The sequence below is a fragment of the Athene cunicularia genome, assembly GCF_003259725.1.
Source record: "Athene cunicularia isolate RWA chromosome 17 unlocalized genomic scaffold, athCun1 chr17_part1, whole genome shotgun sequence".
Taxonomy (NCBI): domain Eukaryota; kingdom Metazoa; phylum Chordata; class Aves; order Strigiformes; family Strigidae; genus Athene; species Athene cunicularia.
In genome coordinates this window covers 5,568,258-5,581,076 of record NW_020799122.1, presented here as the reverse complement: position 1 = coordinate 5,581,076, position 12,819 = coordinate 5,568,258, and the positions used below count along the sequence as shown (strand labels likewise).

General features: G+C 42.3%; 1 protein-coding gene across 3 annotated transcripts in view; it reads left to right on the top strand.

The window, feature by feature from the left end:
• ABL1 (ABL proto-oncogene 1, non-receptor tyrosine kinase) overlaps positions 1–12,819 on the top strand; it is an 82,833-nt gene that overhangs the window by 35,655 nt on the left and 34,359 nt on the right. The gene's annotated exons all lie outside the window — the stretch shown is intronic.

Below are 12,819 nucleotides of genomic sequence, written 5' to 3'. Positions count from 1 at the left end.
ATGATTCATTTATATCTTTAGAGTTGAATTTAAATATCTATAAAATTTTAGACTTAGGCAAGTAATTGCATTAATTTTGCAACTTCTGTGAAAGATTTTTTTTTTTACACCTAAGGCCATATTTCAAACCTGTGACCTCATTCCCATAAAGCAAAGCTATTTCATTACATCATAGCTGTGCAATTTGACTTTTGATAGCTGACATTTGCATTTATGTTAGATCCATTAAATATTTGTCTGCTTAAAAAGCTGCCAGGCATATACATGTTAGCATGTAAATGTTAATTAAAAAAAATTTAAACATTGGTATTCTTTGAGCCTTCTTGCTGGCAGTTTTGCTGAAAATAAATGAATCGTAATTTTTCCCTTCCATCGTCACCCTCTGCTTGGTTTCCAGAAAAAGTGATTAATGATTTTTTTGCCTTTGCAGCTGCAATATTTGATTGCAGTCTGACTTCACTAGTGATACATACGGAAATATTTCTGCAGTTAATTGGATGTTATCAAATCCACAGCAGGTGACTAAGACCATACTCAGATGTAGTTGTTCTCCCTCTGTTGCAGTGAGCAGGATCTCTCAGGGCAGGCTCCGCTCCATGGCAGTTTCCCTCTTTGTACAGTGATAGAAGTTCACAATTTACATTATCTAAATAAATACATGAAGAGCTCAGTGTTCAAGATCTGCTGCTGTTCATTTTGCTTTCAGGCACTGTGGTTTCCATGCTGCTCTGATTAAAGTTAGATTTCGGATAAGTTGCATGAGACTTGTATGAATCCTTTGAGATGGGGAAGGATCAACATATATTTGAAACAGTACAGTGTGTCAGTCTCTTAGAAGGTGCCTGTCTGCAGGCTTCATATCTATGTTGAATATTTTAGCTTAATATTTATTATCCTTAGCAATGGCCAACCGTCGTTGAATCCTCCTGAATTCCAGCCCTAGCTTCCCGTGCTGAAACAGGTTAAAACACATCTTTGATCACTCTGTAACTTTAAATTGCCTTTTTTCCTTCCCCAAACCTCTTCTGTCACCTATCTTTTGCCAGCAAGTCTTGTGAAAGCAGCATCCCTTGTGATTCAGATCAACTGACTGTCTGGCACCGGGGACTGACGCAGAGCTAGGGAGGACCCCTCCTGCGGGGCGCCAGCCAGGGATGATTGCCTAACCCCCCGCTCTGAATTGCACGTTGCTTGGTAGTAGGATGCTCAGTGAATGGGATTGAGAAAACCTGCCTCTAAGCGTGCTGGAGACGGTAGCACCAAGACTAATAGGAATGTTTTCCAGGCACTGTAGGCTCTGGAGCTGCGGAGTTAATTCCTTACTGAAGCTTACCCCCTTGCTAACACCTCCATGCCACTGATTAGTCATATTAAAACCAAGAAAGGGATAATTGCCCAAATTTTGTAAAATGGCTATTTTTGCACATTCAGCCTCAGATGGTGTTTGACCCTTAATACAGATGGTTTCACTTAATGTATTTTCTTTAAACAATCCCTGTTCCTGGAAGTGGTTTCAGAATAGGCTGTTCGTCGTTGCTGTTCATGTTTGCTTTTTCTTAAGATATTAAAAGAAGCTTGAAGAGGTCACATTCAGAAAAGGGCAGTAATCGGTGTTAACAGGCATTTGTGGAAGCCTATGTATTTTCCAGTCAAGGTACTGGAACTTTGTTGACTCCTCGCAGCTTTTCAAGACTGAAGTAGTTTGGAGCACTTTTGTCATTCGGTTGTAGAGATCACTACCTTTCTGTTATTGCTCCATCTGTGTTAGAGACCTCAGGGAATCCCAAGCACATTTCTGTGGAACAGCTTGTCATCTGAGATACCTGCTTTCCCCTGGTTTTCCCCTATGGGATAGGCTTGTTGGTGCTCTGACACATGGAAACCTCCTCTTTCTCTTGGATACAGATGAAGTGTTTTGGGGTGTGTGTGGGGAAATTGTCTGTTATCCTTGGATCTAGCTCCTTTTCATCTCTCTTAGAATTTCTGCATGCGCAGGCTTTTAGCAGATTGTGCAGGATGTGTTGTTGATCCTGAACACACCCTGGGTGAGCTGTGAAAAGTCTGCATCAAGTTCAACATCAGGAGTCTTTATATCCTGCCCTTTGCCATAGCCATGCTACCGCAAGGCAGCTCCACTTGATGGAAAGAATGCAAGTGCCCTCAAAGTATATGAGAAATGTGTTTTATAGACTGGAAGTTGGTGTTTCGGGTGTGTTACTGAAATTTCGCATTCGCATAGTACCTTCTAGCAGTGGATCTCCAGGCTGGGATCTGATTTGTAGTTAGCTTGTCCAGAAGCCAGGTGGCATGAAAACCTTTTATACTTGGAAAAAATGGGTGTAAAGTCAGGTAATTGGTTTATCTACAATTACAGGAGAAATCTAAAGGAGAGTTAGAAATAAAACTGTGACGTCTACTCCTAGAGCAAATGATTAAGCTGAATGGTTAATTCTCCCTTTATTTTTTTTTCCTAAAATGGTTTTCATCATAAAATCCAGACACCATTTGAGGGGTTGACAGTGTAAGCAAAAGCGAACCAAGCTATTATCAGCACTTCCAAAAACAATAACTGCTAATCCTTTCGATGACCTTGTGACATCCTGTATATAACAGCTCAGGTACAATTCAAAAAATGAGAGATCCCATAGTCTGTGGAGTTTTTCCTCCGTAATTTTTCTTGATCTTATAAATGGTATGTTATATGGTTTAAAATGCTTTTGCTTTACCTCTTCAGTATCTTCTGTTACCCATGCAATATGAAGTGATGCATTGGCTTCATCCCTGCCTTGACTCCAGAGCTGCTGGAGATTTCTAGTCATGCTTCTCCAAACCTTCCTCTGCTTTGAGATTAATTTAAAAATAGGTTCTCCTGGCACTCTAACTGCAGTGCATGTTGGGGGGAGGGATTGGGGGAACACAGCAGCTCTTTCACCCTGTGAAAATCCTCTGGCCACGTTCCAGGCATGAGACTTGCAAAGACTGAGCTGAACCAAGAGAAGGGAGGAAATCTGGACGTGTGGTCTAACAAAAACCAGTTGGCTTTCGCTCTGGGTTTTCCCGCCTCTTGTTGGTTCAAGCCAGAGCATGCCTTCTCCTTTAGTGGTATGTGTTCTGGGCTGCTTTTGTTTGTTCGCTTATTTTGTAGGCTTTAGTCTTTATTCTTGTAATAACTTGATATAACGTATCTAACTTGGCTGGGCAGACAGAGGTACTTGCACAGGGAGCCCTGAATACACCGTGGACTAGTGAAATTAAATCTGGGCTTTCTGCACTACATTTCAGGTATTATCCAGGTAAACCCAAATTTTTATATCGGGTACCATCTAGTAAAGTCAAATGAAGAAGCATCCATTGTATCCTACCTGGGCAGCATGTGGTATTTTCCATTCTTCTTGCAACATGTTGGAAGAGAGATCCAACACTTCAGAAAGTGTTGAATATTGTTTATTTTTACTGGGAGCATTGCATGACTTTTCCTTCATAGAGAAAGTAAGAGCAAGAAAAATACAATAAGAGATTGTATCCGAGACTCGCAGTCTGCAGAAATAACATGAAGTTTAGCTGATCCATCACTGACATGAGACCAGTATGGATTGGAGTTGGATCACAAATAGGAAAAGCTGTGAACTTAATTACAGGGTAGTGGTGGTACCTTCTACTTGGGACTTCATGGAACACCCCCAGAATCAGGAGAGGCTTATAGAGGAGCTACAGAGGAACTTCTTACCCAAGAAAGGGTTGGCTTTATTGCAGCACTGTTGCATATCTGGGTATCTGTCAGCTTTCTAGGAATTTGAGGCATTGCCTTCCCTAGATGAAGACTGGAGCGCAGCCAGTTACTCGAGGCTGGCTGAAATACTTCCATTTCAGGTGGAAGCAAGTCTCCCAGTGGTGAATGACTCTGAGGTCCGTTTGATGGTCTCTGAATGATTAATGATTAAATACATCTATGTCTGGTCCACTCCTACATTCACATTTATTTCTTTTGGATTTGTTTGTAGATCTTTCAGTGGGAAAGGTTGGTAAGATTAAACTGTCCATACAACTCAGTACTTGCCAGTACAGATGATTTTCTCAATATTTTGAATTAAGAAACAGCTCTTCTGGCCCTTTCATGATATCAGCACAGTTATTTGTATGCTCACGTAGTGAGGAGAGTCTTCACATTCTTGAACTGGATTGCCACACAGTTGTGTCAACACTGCTGCCAGCAAAAGGGAGAAGATGGGAAATGTGGGACCGAGACACTCTGGATTTAGATGGACTAAGTGGCTGAGGATGCTCACTTCATGTCAGTGTCATCTCTTCTCAACTAAGATGTTTGCCTGTAGCATTTTTCTGCATCCTGCCCTCGTGCTCCATTGTGCAAATTTTGAGGGCAGCGTCAGGTATTTTACTTTGTATTTAATCATTTGTGCAGGTCTTCAAAATCTTATTTTTCTCCCTGTGAACAGAGAAGTGACTCAGCTGAGCCTGAAATGAAAGATGTGGCACCTATCAGGCCAGTGTAGAGCAGGGTCGGATAGCTTATAGGGTATCGGCTGTTGCTATTCATTTATGCTTCCGCACTTTTCTTTATTTTCTGTCTGGTATGTGGGCAGACAGAATCTACAATCTTTATTCACGCCAACAGCTGTAAACCTCAGACCACATGTAATATATCTGCTCTGTGAATGGCTCTGATTAATGATGGGCAGGTAGCGTAGAGAGGGAATGAATAGAAAGGAACTTTGGATTTCTCAAAATATATGGATTTCTCAAAATACATAGGAGAGGCAGTTTGGGGTTACTGGAAATCAGTAACACTGATTTATTTCTTACACCTACCTTTATCTTGCCTCTTTTGCCTGGAAAGCCAAAGAACATGGAGGTATTCCACAGTCTCGTGCCATTTTCTAAATCTAAATGCAGATACGACAAGCATTATACTCTAAGCATAGCGAGGAAACTCATCCTGAAAGGATTTAATGTAAGAACTTTTGTCCCTGATGAATTCAGCACCAGACTTTTGCTTTGTCTTAATGGTGCAACCTAGAGGGAATGTTTCCTAGTTGTTCCAAAAAAGTTAAAATTAAAATGCTTCTTTCAGTGTTTTTTTAAGAATTGAAAACACAGTGTTTTCAATCCTTGTGAAAGTTTAGCATTAGGTCTAGCACTTGAACTGCATCCATCTATGCTCAGCAGTGCATGAGGAAAATGGATATGTCTTTCTGCATCCTTGCTCCAGCTGGACCAGGACTGAGGTGTGTATATATACATTTTTATATTTGCCTTTCTTCGCAGTGAAATAGCTTATTTCTGTCTGAAGTTTCTGCCTGTCGGCCCCAGTCTTCACAAGAGAAAATACTGGTGCTGCCTTTACGTCATAGTCCCAGCAGGACTCTTAAAACTTCTTATATTGTGTCCTGACAACAAAATAAAATGCTGAACAGTTTTGAGGGAACCATTGCTGCAGGCAGTTCTAATTAACTGGAAGCTTTTCCTTTCTGGGAGCGTATATTTAATTTCTTACACTGGGAATAATAAGCAATTAGTGCTGCGGAGCACCAGGCACTTCACCTGCATATCTGAGGGAGGATGAGAGTAGATACTGAGAGTGGATAAATACTGTAGTTCAAATCAAGTGATTGTAGATGTTTTTATATAGCATCTTTTATACTTGTATAGATGCTTTTTCATTTACGTAGCTACAAAGGACTTCTACTTTCTCAAAATAATATGTACTTCCCTGTGGATGAATTAGCAAATTCCTGATTGTAAGGCACTGAGGTTTTTTGGAGTTTGGGTTTTGTTTTTTGTTTTTTTTTTTTTTTTAATCAAAAAGACAGACATTCATTACAGTGTCAGGAAATGTGTATGCTGTGATCTTGTAAAGGTTTCTGTCCATTGATATTGATAATGTTCAAAACCATAACTGTTTAGGATTTGCAGTTCAAGTCAATTTGCAATTGAATTTATCTTAGTCTCCTGTTGCTGTGTGTTACTTGAAATTTTCTACATTTCAGAAAATGATTGTAATCTTTGCCGAATTCAATGCTGAAACAGTTTAGGTAAGCAAGGACTAGCAGAGCAGTGTATGGCTGGGTAGGGAGCCCTCACTTGCCCTGAAAGAGCTGTGAAAATGTTAGTACTGCTGTGAGACCTCCTTTGCGTGATCAACTTCAAGGCAAAGGGTTGAATTGCTACCAGGTTTCATGGATTAGTTGTTTACTACTGGATTATTATTTGTGTCTGCTATGCATGCTTTTTTTTTTTTCCTTTGCTTTTTAAGTACTTTGGTGATTCCTATACCTGTGGCAACAGCAAGCGTGCTGGACACCTTCACAGAGCTGTGCCCCAAGTTAAACTCCCCTCTTGGGATGGAAAATGCAGCACAACTGCATAGGCTGGGTGGAGAGAGCAGTGGAAGAAGGAAGTGTCTACTGCTCCAGTACTATTAAGTCAATAGCTGATGAAAAAAGGTTTTTCATGTTGGCCAGAGTGAAGGTGCTCAGTACAGGTGGGTGCTCCCAAAAGGTGAAGGACGGGACGTGGGTGCTCCCAAAAGGTGAAGGACGGGACGTGGGTGCTCCCAAAAGGTGAAGGACGGGACGTGGGTGCTGGCAGGCCCCAGGCTGCGGCAGAGGCAGTGGTGGTTAAACCTCCCTGCTCCTTGTTCCTCCTAATCCCTGCTGGGTCTAATGCAGCAGTGGTTCAGTAATACTTGTTTTCTTTTCTTCTTCTCCCCTTCCACCCCCTCCTCATGTGTAATTTGATCTCTTAGGCCTGGTCTTCTGCTTTGGCAGATTTTTCAGCTCTTGAATGGAAGAAATTAACCACTTAGTTACTGCCAGGACTAAAACATGTTTTGCTGGTCCTGGCTCTTCCTGCGGACGTGCTCGGAATTACACAAGATAGCCCATGAAGTCATCAGCTGTGAGCTCCCCGGTTTAACCTCTTGTATTAATTTTACTTTTTCATCTGCATTTCCCTGCCTTTTCATTTAAAAGAAATACGGAAATGCTCCCACTCAAGATCTGAGTCAGTATTTGGCAAAGAAACTTCTCTAAAATTTATATTCTGATACTTTCCAAGTATGTATCTTTTCTGATTGTGTCCTGGCTGTCTGTAAGCCCTCTCTTCTCTGGTCTGGCAAAAAATACTGATCTTCAGTAAGATCCTTAAACTGATGTGACTCTACCCATCACGCAGAAATTCTCAGTCCCCGCTCCCTCTCTCACAACTTTAATAAACTGCCCAGGCAGTGGAAGTTAAGTAATTATAGTAAGTTTGTGTAATTATTTTTTTTATTAGTGTCTTCTTTTTTTTTTTTTTCAGATCTGAAAAGTGCAAGATGTCGCTTTCTTTTTCTTTGCCTGCAGATGTTTCAAAAAGCTTTTAATGGAAGAGGCCCCAAACTTTTTTCCATGAGATGTGAAGAGCCCCTTTAGACTTGGATTTAACCTTGCAGGCTTCAAATACTAATGCCCCAGGCAATTCCCTGTGGAGCTCAAAACCCATCTTGCTTTTTTGCATGAGTAAGGTGAAGACAGACCACTGTTGCAGGAATTTAGTAGTTAGTGCCCTCTGCCTTGTTACTACCTTAAAAAGAACGATTCTGCCCTGTTGCTTGAAAGGAATTTCAAATACTTGCACATCCCCTCTCAAATCCTACCACTTCTCAGCCGCCTCCTTCAGTCATGAAAATTGCAAATAACAAACATCTGTTAAATCATGGCGAGAAAACAACAAATGCACATGCTGTATTGCAAAATCTTTTTCTGTTGATGTGTACAGTGGACTTTTTGTAACCTGGCTTTTTTTTCTTTTAGTTTCTGTCTGAGAGAGCAGGATTTGCTAAGTCCAAGTGCCAGAAGTGTTAATATTTCATTGTATGTGCAGATATCTCTGTGCTCTTGCAGGGCCGTTTGTGCTGTGCTAGATGATTTCTGAAGGAAGGAAAACACTCGTTGCCCTCAGGTGTTAACTAGCCTTTGTTCAAGCTCCTGTCTGGGTTGGTTGTTTTTTTATTTATAATAATGCCTATTGTAGAATGGTCAGAATAGTAGCAAGAGGCTTTTGTTTTTAACATGCTATTTTAACTAGCTATTGTAAACACATCAGCTGAATTTTAAGAAGAGCTTAAATGGCAAGGTACAATAATGGTCTCTCAAAATGTTTTGTACATGAAATGGAAAAGGAAACGCAGAGATGTCTAAAAAGCTGGAAGAAAACAGACAATGGCAGCACCAGGCAGAGTGATTCTGAGGTGGAGCAGTGCTGGAGAAATTTGGGGTGGCATTACACAGATCACTGAAGGCACGAAGGTTCGTCTGAGCAAGGTATCTGGGCAGAGCAGTAAAACCACTTGAGCCCTGTTTGGGTATACATTACTAACACCAGTGGTATTACTGATTCCTTGTGATCACCAGATTAAGTGGTAGTCAGAGATCCTTCAGTATCTTGGTCACTTGGTCTTTCTCCTTAGGTGTGTGAACAAACTTGGAAAGTTTTACAGGGCTGATGTAGTCATTCTATGTGCAAACACCAAGGACTTTTCTCACCCTCTACCTGTTACGTGACAGGTATTACAAATAAATCACAAACGTAATCGCCTTTTTGTGTAGTGCTGTCACTGCCAGGTAAGCGGAGAAGGTCAGAGTATCCTGCAGACTTGTTTTCACTTGTCCTTTGAAGTAGTTACAAGGTGTCAATGAACAATTACTAGACTAAGAGGTGACTGACTCAAGAGGCAGTTGTTTAAATCAGAGGTGGTTTATATCAGACTGGGTGTGGGATGTGGGCTCAGTCCTAACCCTGCCAATCTGAGGCTCACCTTCTGCCCTGCTTTCTTTGGCATACCACAGTAAAGCTCTCACAGCTTCTTTGATAATTTTCATATACACATATATTTTTAATCAGGTAATGGTATTAAAATGTGTTATTTCACTGTGAAAGATGTCATCAGAAGAGAGATACGTAGTATGGCAGTGCTCTGTGGTGCAGACCCATTTTTAATCATAAAGCCAGTGAATGCCCAAAATCATGTGTAAACTTATCACTTAATAATAAAAATACATCTTGCAGATTATGTGATTCTACATTTTGTTGCTCCATACATCCAGAGAGAACAAAGTGCTTTACAGGCAGCACTGAGTTGGTCTTTATCACTCGTGGGGAAATTCTCAGCTGCATTTACGAAGAGAAAGATAAGGCACAGGTAACTTGCAACTGTAAGCAAGAATCTGCTCTTTTCTGGCATGCTCCTTTACTCCTTTAACCACTAGCTTGTGCTGCTTCTGTTTCAAGTGACTTTTCCATCCTGAAACAGCTGAATATGCCTATCAAAAAATGCCAGTGTTTGGGGCTTCAAACTCTTTCCATGTTTCAGAAGAGGATTTAGAAATAAAATTAAGCTCTGCTTTTAAATGGGTGACGAGCACTCAAGCTGTTTTTAATGGTATCGCAACAAAATTCACTCCAGCTGCTAACGGCGTGGGATCATGCCAAAACTCACTTTCTGTTCATGGAGTCCAGTCCTTTCGCTGCTGCTGTCATACATGTGTGTGATTGTTCTCTTTTTGAAAAATCCATCCTCAAATTTTGGGTAGCTTTTAAGAAAATAAAGAATAAATAGCTGTCTGCTAGAAGCAGCTCAAACATGAAGGCAGTTGGCTAAATAGGTTTATGCTCTTGTATGAGCATGAACGATAAAGGCTAATGGATACTGGATTGCATTAGCAAGAGCAGAGCCAGCAGGTCGAAGGAAGTGATTATTTCCCTCGTTTTGGCGCTTGTGAAGCCACATCTGGAGTACGGCGTCCAGCTCCCTCCTTCCTCCTGTAGCAGACGCTGACAGGCTGGAAGGAGCCTGGTGGGGGCTGGAGCAGGCAGTGCCCCCGGGGCCGAGGGAGCTGCCTTCACCCAGTCAGGGAGCAGGGTCCCAGTGCTCCCGTAACCACCTAACTGGTGGCTGGAGAGACACTGCTCAGAGGTGCACAGCAAAACAGGGAGAAGCAAGACTTGCGACTTGCAGCAAGGCAAAGCTAGATAGATATAAGAGGGTAAAAAGTGTTTCACACTGCCCAGCAGAGTTGGTTAAAGTTTAGCTGTAAAACGCCTGGAACAACCTGATCTAGATAGATAGCTGCCCTCTGAGCAGGAGGTTGAACTGTGGAGACCTTCCGAGTATGCTCCCAACCAAAACTGTTTTGCCATTCTGCAACAGAGAGCCTGAGCTGAAGGGTTGCATCAGTCACTCTGTAGTCCAAAAGTCTGCACGCTTTTCATGACTGATTTTGTTCAAAGATGTGTCTATGACAAACAAACATGAAAGGGATTAATAGCTGTCAGCCGTAAGAGTAACAGGGTTTGTGTGACACTACCAATATGGCTTTTATTTCTGTATCACCAGTTAATTTCATGGCATGCAGGAAAGGCAGAGGGTATTTGCTCAAAGTATTTACAGCCTAGTTTGCCATGACACAAAAGAGGAAACATTGAAGGATGATGTTTTGTAGCAGAGGGACCACACAAGCTTGTCTGTGTGGAAACATAAAGGGAATTAATTTGTTTATCTACAGAGGAAGTTATCCCAGGATAGCTCTTTGTGTTTAACTCCCCGAGTGGATGCCTTTCTCCTGCAGTGAGGTGGTTCTACAAGTGGGTTAATTTAAATTGAGATGAGGCTTTCTTCTTCTGGAATAAGAACCCCAGGAGTTAATCAGGAATGTAATCCGCATTAATTCTGCCGGTGCTCATTGTAGTATCCTTAATTGTAATGGCTGGGTGGTGTTAATGGGGGGCAGCCTTTGTACTGCCGGCGGATGCGATGGGGATTCTGCATTCCTACAGCTGCAGTTGGGGGAGAAGCTGGATAGGGATGCTCCTCACATGGAAAAGAAGTTGCGTGCAAGATGCCTGGTCTGCACTTAAAATGTTACTTCATCCCAGTTCCCTAAACATGACACTAGGCCTAAACACGTAATGAAGGAGCTCGTCCTATGATTTATATAAACTTTATCCTCCAAATCTGCTTTTAACTCTCCTCCCCGTGCAGTTCTGCATAAGTTCTCTGTTGCGGTCTCATCTGAAGTTGGGCAGGCAGGGAACACGTAGATAGGTGTTGGTTTCTCTTGAAACTCTTGTGTTTCCATACAATAGAAATTTTCCTCCAGAAATAGAGGGAGGAAGGGACACTGTGGGGAGAACTGCATAGTTGTCTTTCTAATGCACGTGCAGGCTGTCAGAGGTGGGGGACTGCATCTGTAGCCTCATCACTTCTGTGGACTAAGTTGAGGAAATGCTTGAGTTCTATTGGTGTTTCTTGGTTTATTAAATGAGGATATGTATGTTCATCTTTTCTGAGAAAACCCAGCGAAGCACTTTGAACATCACGCTGTCCTTGCCTTGATTATTTCTCCTCTAGAAATGTTGTGACTTGTGGTATTTAAAAAAATGCAGGTACTATAATTGCAGTTCAGTATGGGTTGAGAGACCAAGGATTTCTTTCCAAGCCCTCTTTCACACATACACCCCATGGATCAGAAGGCTGAGGCAACGTAATGCTGTAAAATAATGTTGAAAGAGCCTGAGCAGTGTTTGCTGTTTCAGAGGCACGGTCCTCAGATGCTGGCAGCATGCAGAGTTTCCCCTGAAGTATTGAATGTTTGAAAACGTTGAAGGGCAAAAGAGCACTAGCTAGTCAGTAACCTTGCCAAAATAAACTGTCAGATGTGGAGGGAAGTTTTCAGGGACAAAACCGAAGATTTGCTGCTTTGTTGATCCTGTGTGTACACACCAAGCACTCCACACGATGTGGTGGAGTTTGTGATGGGGTTGGCTTCCCAGGCCATTTTCCACAGCCCCTCCATTCTGCTTCCCAGATGAACTCTGCACCCTTGAGCACCTCTTGCTCCAAGCAGCAAAAGCACCCCAATGTTCAAGAAATGAAAGGGGATTTTTGAGTGGAAAAAAGTGCAGTTGTAGACACAGCCAATTTGCTATCTCATTTTTTATATATATAAATCTATGAATAGATATGTGTATAGAATATAAATATACATGACAAAAGTGATGGTTGTTTTAAAAAGGGGACACATAATTCTAGAAAGTAATTGATAAGAAATGCAAAACTGGAGAGCAATAATTAATGTGTAGCCTTGAGAAACCTGCAAGGGAAAGGCACAGTTTGCAGGGGAAAAAAATAGTAGGGAGTGGGACAGAAAACTTTTGGCCCCTTCTGGAAGAGGAGTAGTATCCTGAGAGCATAATTGCATCAGCTGTGATTTGAATCCGTTTGCCTGTGATTTTTCAGAGATATGCTAGGACTGCATCTTCTGGGAAGGACCTCCAGCCCTCCTCAAGTTTTTGTGCTGGTTTACAAATGGGCATAGCTCTCGGTTTGCTTCACAGTATTTAAACAATTCCCTTAATACGCTGTGAAGTGACACGCTTTTAAGACTTTGGCTTAGATTGTTGCCTACAATTCACTTGGTTTAACAGAGCCGCGCACAAAGCAGCAGCGTTAGTCCTTAGTCCTGCCTTCCCAAACCCAGGAGGGCTCTCCCAGCCAGGGGAAACTTGTTGATTTTCTCTCTGGCGTTGGGAGAGGAGGCAGGCAGGCAGGAGGAGGGTTAAGGAGCGAGGGCGTTGCTCGCCCGCCTGATGTCATGGAGGCAGGCAGCGGCTGAAGGGGGCCCTTTGTTGGCAGCGGAGCCCCAGCAGCCCTGCCTGCACCCAGCGCCCGGCGGCGTGCGGGCAGCTGCCGCCGAGTGCGGGCAGGAGTGCCTCTGCCCAACTTGGTTGGCTGTGCTTTTTTTTTTTTTTTTTTCCTCCCTT